The sequence below is a fragment of the Borostomias antarcticus genome, assembly GCF_949987555.1.
Source record: "Borostomias antarcticus genome assembly, chromosome: 18".
NCBI classification, from domain to species: Eukaryota; Metazoa; Chordata; class Actinopteri; order Stomiiformes; family Stomiidae; genus Borostomias; species Borostomias antarcticus.
This window is the reverse complement of record NC_140251.1, coordinates 12155155-12163294: the sequence shown is the minus strand read 5'-3', so window position 1 is coordinate 12163294 and position 8140 is coordinate 12155155.

Sequence of the window (8140 nt, the reverse complement as noted above, 5' to 3'; positions counted from 1 at the left end):
AATTCCAGTTATTTACAAAATATCACATCTCTGTCCATTTCTGGAAAAGGCAAATCATTTCTATCAAATGATCACTCAAGTTTTATCACCAACCCCACAACTATTTTGAGTGAGTATTGTGAAAAGCGCTATATACATAAAATGCATTATTATTATGCATAGGATGTTGTGCTGTGGTCATCATTAACGCATTTGATTAATCAGTCAATAGTATTAAAGGAGTAGTAAAGGGAAAATGCATGTTTAGCCCTGTTTTAGGGTTACTTATGATCATATACAATGGTTCAGATAAAAACTTTGACAAAGCTAGCATTTTCGAGAAAGTTGATAATTGCTCTACCACCGTTTTGGTCATACAATGTATGTGGATGGGCATCTTGAAAAATCATTCAAAAACATGTTAAACTCCGAAGAAGCATGGAGAGACAATGTGAGACTGCGAGGAGGGAGCTGGGGACAAGAGTCAACCCATAGCTAAGTCTGACCTTCTTTCTGAAGTTCCAGACACAGTCAAATCGACTAGCCTTCACTAGGTTCAGTGTCTGCTAAGCAGGGTCTGCAGACTTTCCGAGGCTCTATCTTTTGGCCTCTCTTGGGGGAATAGAGAAAGAGAGAGAGAAGGTATTTTGCATGAGTTATTTTAAGAGAGATGAGTTATGGTCGCGCTGAAATAGAAAGGAATATACAGCTGGTCTGTTGTTGATAGTGGTTGCTCATACCTGCACCTGCTGCATGGGTTTGAATCATGCCTTCTTATTCTTCCTCCCACCTCTCCCCTATGACCTCTGCTGTCTTTGCTCACATGCACACTTCCAGTTTCTCCTTGCATGCCTCTTGTTAGAGAACACATACAAGAAGGAATGTGAGGCTGTGAGCATTGTGTCGCATCAGTACACGCCGCATAAGGGTGACGTCCCCCTACTGTAAGACAGTGGGAGTGAGTTCTCACTTTGAGTTGTTGTTGAGTGGAAGGGGGAGAGGGAGAAACAGAAGCAGTATGAGACATAGAGAGGCCACTGGCAAGGCCACTCACAGCTCCTAATTAACAAGTAAGGAAAGACAGAGAGAAAGTAGACACAGAGGGGGGAAACCCTGCCAAGTTCACACGATTCTTGGGAAGAATTAGCAGCCCGACAGCCACATCTAGGCCGCATCATATCCCCTTCCTGGCCCATTCTAGCCCTGTCACCCCTGTGGTATTCCTGTAGATTCACCCTCCTCTCTCTTTAACCAGATGGAGCCACTCTCAGAGCTCCCTAATCAAGCGCCACATTAATAGACTGACCCAGGGAGGGTACTGTAGGTATCAGCATTAATGGGATTACATTTGGGGAGTCCATTAACGGCCGCCGAAGAGACTGCTGTCTTCATAGTGGAGGCAGGTTTCAGCATCATGTAGTCTGCCTACATACCGTGTCATTGTGTATTCACTCTGAAATGACATGACAAATTATGCTCAGATCAGCTCCCAAAGCCCTACAGATAAAAGAGTGTTTGGATGTAATGGAGCCTACAGTGGCAACGTTATCCAATCAGCCTTCTGAGCAGCAGCATCTCATCTCCATTACCTCCAGTTACAGGATGAGCACGTCTGGCCAAGTGTCTCCATTAATGTGATCGTATACTGTACCTCATTCAAGGCAATCACTGGAATCAATACTTGGCTCAACAACGGGGACACCGAGTTCTATTCACAATATTGCCATAAACATGAGCTTATGATGAATTCATGATAATAAAATGGGACATCTCAAGAATAAACATGTCTGCACATGACACAAAATGTAAATAGATGACGTATGTACAGAAGTAAGTCGTAAAGGTGTCTTATAATCCCATATGGGATGGGCCGACAGTAGGCATGGCACTTAAATAAAAAATTAATTCATTCACGAGGGGTATGTCTCTGTGACAGAGTACTCTTCTGACTGTCTCATTAGGCTCTGCTCAGCAGGGGGCTTCTTCAGAAATTGTCTTGATTTCTCAGACTCAGGCAAAAAGACACATTTTTATTTACTGCAGAGGAAAAGCTATCTCTGCTAACCAGACCGGTAACACTACTTTAATCTTTGTTGAAGATAATTTCTTTATTCTTAGTTTTAGAGCTCTCTCTCTCTCTTTCAGTCAATCTTAGATGCACATTCACGCGCGCACACACACACACACACACACACACACACACACACACACACACACACACACACACACACACACACACACACACCTGTAAGTGGGTCCATATTGGTGACCATGGTTAAGTGAACAGGGCTATGACACGTGTCTGTTGCCATTCTTAAAATCAACAGTATGTCTTTGTGTTTGAACTGTACCTGAACCTTTTATGTACTGTACAGTACTCCATTTTAATGTCGTTGTACAAGCAGGAACAGACCCACAGCGTGAGATCCCCGCTGAGTTGATTCACACCAGCGAATGGGACTGCCATCTCTTTGGTCTTGTACTTGAAAGGGTGAATCTATTGTTACTTGATCGACGTGTCATCTTTCTCTCTGGCGCCGGCTCTGCTTCCTTGCCTCCCCCAGGGACAGATGCCATCCTTGATGAAAGATATGGGAATGTTCTGGAGTTACACATGCCTGCCCAGATGTGTGTGTGTGTGTGTGTGTGTGTGTGTGTGTGTGTGTGTGTGTGTGTGTGTGTGTGTGTGTGTGTGTGTGCGTGCGTGTGTGCGTGCGTGCGTGCATGCGCAAATCCAAGCTTGTGTGTTCCAGAATGATAGGCATCTAATATCAAGGTGACTTTAGACATATAGCTCAAGAGTGGAAGTGGGATCATTATATAGAATTGATGTCTCCTCAGTTGGAGATCAGGAGGCGGGGCTTGATATTCTACTGGGTTCATCTGTCCTAAACCCTCCTCTGTGGGCCATGAATCAGCTCCCTCTGCGGTCAGGGCTATGTATCCATCAAGGTTAAAGATCACCCACAAGATCTGTCAGGATCACACACACACACACACACAGGCATACACACTCGCAAACACAGGTGCGCACACGCACACACACACACACAAATATAGAGAGAGGATAGGTAGTAGGAGTGACAGAGAGGGAAATAGATGATCTACCTGTAATACAGTATATGACTCAATAACCTAAGGTGGATTATTTAATCATGCTTTTTTTGTACTGGGGTAAATTAATCATGACCACTGTGGGTTTGCACAGGAATGATTCTGATTACATTGAATTAACTGAGCTGGGAGACATGTGGGTTCTCTTATGAACAGTACAGTATTATAGTTACTCATTTGTTTAATTTGAAGATGAAGTGCTGGAATCATAAAAGATCAGTTGATGCATGCTGGAGAGCCAATGAGCAAATGTAAGTATCGACTTCTGCAATCTATAATATCTATCTATACCTCATCTATAAAAAGATAAAACGACTTATCTCCATAGTGGGTGTGATTGGTATTAGAAGGCAGCAGCCTCCTGATTCACAATCACACTCAGCAGTAATTACTGCTCCGTTTGCAAAGAGCGGCAGGCGGCTTCAAAGCTCCTGTTTCATCTCTCATGTGCGTTGTCTCTAACTGTTGCCTGTCAGCGAGAAGCGAGCATTGCATCTAACATCTTTAACCCTCATAATTAATTCACCTTGTGTGTGTTTTACACACGCTCCTCACTTCCACACTCCCTCAGCGCTGCAGAGCAGCTCACGGTAACCGTAGACGATAAAGTTGAGAAAGCTGTCAGACTGCTGTCAGTGTTGTCAGCAGTCCTGTTCCTATTAGGAAGACTGGGACTTTGCTACATTAGATTACATTTGATCATAGTAAACTGTTGTATTTTGGTATGACAGTACCACTTCTCATGCAGGTAGTGGCTGAGGTCCTTCCTGATATGTAGCCTATTGTCAGCTGCTGTCAGATGGTGGCGGCTGGCTAAAGGAGAGTACTGTGCTGTACACACCCTGCCTAGGTTAGTGATATAACCAAGCCAGGAAGATGTTGTTGGTGTATGGTTAGGGCCCTGAGGTGAAAACAAGATGAAACAATGAGCAGAACTGTCTGTTACACCATTTAATTGGCTTCCAGAGGGGAATCTTTGGATACCTTAATAAAGTGAGTGTGTGCGTGTGTGGGGAGAGGGGGGGGGTCTCCTTTGTTCATATCTAGTGATTTCTCAGGGTAAGTGGTCTTTCTTTCTGTCTATCCTCTTTCAAGTCCCCTGCTCTTGCTCGGTCTCCCTGCCCCTCCAATCCTCTCTCTCCTCCCTATCCAGTTCCCTCCTCGTCATCCAGCTTCTTACTGTGCCTCATTAATCTGAGTTACATCCCATTGCCTCTGGAACGGGATGTAATTACAACATTCAGCCCACAGAGAGAGGAGGGGTATCTCAGTGAGTGTCTTTTCCCCTCTTTACCCTCCCAACAGAGTGATAAAGGCTGACATTCACATTGGCTGTTTGGATAAATAGTCTTTAGAATACATCACGTTTAGTATTAGCAACTGTTGACCCAATCCCATTGTCATTGTCTTCATGTGATTACTACTGTAATAACCTCCAGGATGTAGTGTTAATGCAGACACTGGGCTGCTGTTGATGTGAGTTATGGCTTTATGAAGGGCTCAGCTGGCTCATAAGCACTGGTATCTCAGGTGTATACTGTAAGACTGACGCAGAAAATGTATGAGGTGGAGGTTGGTTTGTCTGGTGTGTGTGTATGTGTGGGTTTTAATCCCATGCAATAACATGATTAGTGAAGTCAGAGCATTTAAAATGTGTGTTTATGTGAGTGGGTGTGCATGTTCCATTGTGTGTGTGTACTCTGCGTAGCCTACTGCAGAGAGACTGGTATTGTTGTCAAGTCAAATTTATTTATATAGCACATTTCATATGACAAGCATATACTCAATATGCTTTACATTTAAAACAGAAAATGCAAAGGTAATTACAGTACATAAGACAACATAAAAAAATCTTAATAAAATAAGAGTACAATATCAGGAAAGAAAATAACCACATACTTTAAGCCTGGCTAAAAGCTTGTGAAAATAGATAGGTTTTTAGTCTGCTTTTAAAAGAAGATACTGTTGTAGCAGATCTAAGCTCAAGTGGTAGAGAGTTCATAGAGTTGGACCATAGTTACTGAAAGCACCATAACCGGATTTAGTATTTATAAAAGGGTTAGAGAGGAGACCTTTATCTGATGATCTTAGGGATCTGGTCGGTACGTATGCAGTGAGCATGTCAGAAACATAGGAAGGAGCTAAGTCATTCAATAGATTTAAAAACAATAAGTAGCACTTTAAAATAAATTATTTGTTTCACTGGGAGCCAGTTAAGAAACAATAAAATAGCAGTGATGTGTTAAGACTTTTTGACAAGGTGAAGTAGCTAAAGCTGGCAGGGGAGCTCACAGCTCCTCTGAGACTCTTAAATCTGACCTTGGTTTCTCCAAGACATTGACATTTTGTAGTTGAATGGCCTTTATTTTCATTTGCTACATTTACCTTGAGATGAATGTCTTTAGAATCCATTCATTTGGCCTTGAGTTGGAGAATAAATAAATAAATAAATAAATAAATAAATAAATAAATAAATAAATAAATAAATAAATAAATAAATAAATAAATAAATAAATAAATAAATAAATAAATAAATAAATAAATAAATAAATAAATAAATAAATAAATAAATAAATAAATAAATAAATAAATAAATAAATAAATAAATAAATAAATAAATAAATAAATAAATAAATAAATAAAATTGCTTTCTGGACTATTCATATGCCTTACATTGCAAGTTCTTTGAAATGTTACTCAGATATCAGAACCATAGCGTATAACTTGATTCTGGCTTGTGTGTTTTTCTCATTGTGGATATTCTGGGAGACATCTGATCTTTGTGTTTGGATGTAGAGAGAGCTGATCCTAGACCAGTCGCTGAGGACATCTTCCCCTAACACGTCTTCAGCCTCTCCTCAGAGGACAATGTAATCAGACGTGTTTCAGACAGGCGTGAAAACTGCTGATGTAAATGGATTCAGTTCCAGTTTTCCAGAAGCCGTCAAAGATGCTGGTGTTTATTAAACAATCTTAAACAAGCATTCTAAGGTTACAATAGCCTTGAGCTTCAGACTCTAAGGCAAAGAGCACAATGCATTACATTGTTGTTGTTGTTGTTGTTGTTGTACAGTAGCACAGAGTGGAAGGCGGAAGCAGTCCGGACGGAGCGCAGTCCGGAAGAAGCAGCTGCCTAACATTCAATGGTTCCGCCTTTTAAAGGGCTTAACACGTTACCAGAGGGACGGGGTGACATATCAGATTGTGTAGACGACTGCAATCATGTATTGCAATAGCATCTAGGTCAGAATTAAAGGAGAAGGCTCTTTTTCAACAACCTGGACCTTATTTACGGTATATTATAAGACGTTTGACTCACCGACATAACTTTGGTGTAATTTGGAGGCCTGTAGGAGAAATTTAAAATCCATCGCGAGCCAAGTATATCCATGTAATGGCGGCGGACGGGGCACCGAGAATGCAGCTTCTAAAAAATGTATTTTCTGCCGCGATATGGTTGTCTTCATCAATCTATTTTTATTAATCGCTAGTTGTGCTTCCATAGAGCGAGGGCTTGTTGTGGTTTTCACATGCTTCTGTAATATGATCTTTAGAAACGTCTGGCTATTCTCTGTCTGTAGGCTACACTCGCAGCTCACATTCTCTATGCTACGATCGGCTTGTTGGTAACTGGAATATTGTGTGCAATATGTGTGAATATTTTTGAGGATATAGAAGATGACTTAGAATATGATGGAAGCTGATCGTAGCGTAGAGAATGTGAGCCGCGAGTGTAGCCTAGAGATGGGCAGCGACTCTGCTGTCCTGACGTCAGTGGGCAGTTCGTTCCACCACTGTCATTTGCCAATGACACAGCAGTGATAGGCCTGATCTCCAATAATAATGAGAAGGCCTACCTGGAGGAGGTGAGGCTCCTGACCCAGTGGTGTCAGGAAAACAACCTCCATCTGAACATCAGCAAGACAAAGGAGATGCTGGTGGACTTTGGGAGGAAGCAGGAGAGGAACTACAGCTCCTTAATCATCAACAGGACCCCTGTAGAGAGAGTGGACCGTTTCAAGTACCTTGGTGTCCAGATCACCAAGGGCCAGACATGGTCAACACACATAGACACTGTTGAGGAAAGCACGTCAGAGACTGTACCACCTCAGACAACTGAGGAAATTAAGAGCATCCTTCTAGATTTGACGGAGACATCTACGCCAGAAGACATCTACTCCAGAAGATGCAAGACCAAGACTAATGGGATCTTGAAAGACCCAGCCACCCAGGCAGTGCACTGTTCTCTATGCTACAGTCAGGGAAAAGATACCACACACACGGCGAACACGCCATCCAGCACCTGAATTACCCTAGCTAATGTATACAGTGTCACCATATCTAGTGTACTAGATGGTTGGTTATTTGTGTATTAATTATCTGTAACTTTTAAGCACATCACTGAGCCAGCAGTAACATTTCACTGTGATTGTACACTGTATGTTTACATGTGACAAATATCTGTATCTGAGGAAAACAAGGATGGACAGAGTGAAACCTGATTATACTCTCAGAATTCACTTCTGAGAATTGACTGGTGAAGGAGAGAAGCGAGCCACCACCCTGTGTAGTGGAGGATGTGTCAATAATGATTTCATGCCTTCGAGGGGATCTCACTTCTAGCCCTCTAACTTAGCCCCAATAGTCAGCTGAAATACCAATCAGAGCTCTCCATTTCATTAGGAACCCAACAGACCTCTGAAACAACCAAATTATTGCATTTGGCAAAGTACCCAGAATGAGTATGCTAAACTCATTGCCTCTACTTAAGTCCTGGGGAACACTTTTTCGAAAGGCTTGCAGATTTACAGAGTATGTCCCTGTCATCAGTTTTCATGGAACTGCTCTGGCCTTATCATAAATATAATATATGCTTTTTCAATTTTAAGTCGACAGATTATGTTGGACCCAAATTAATTTCAGGGCAGTTGGGCAGAGAATGATGCCAGGTAAGAAGCCTCCCATAGGAATGTCAGGAGCAGCATTTTCTTATCCTTGAAGCAGTATCTTATGAGTAACCTGCTTTTATACAGTAGTGTCAAGGCTT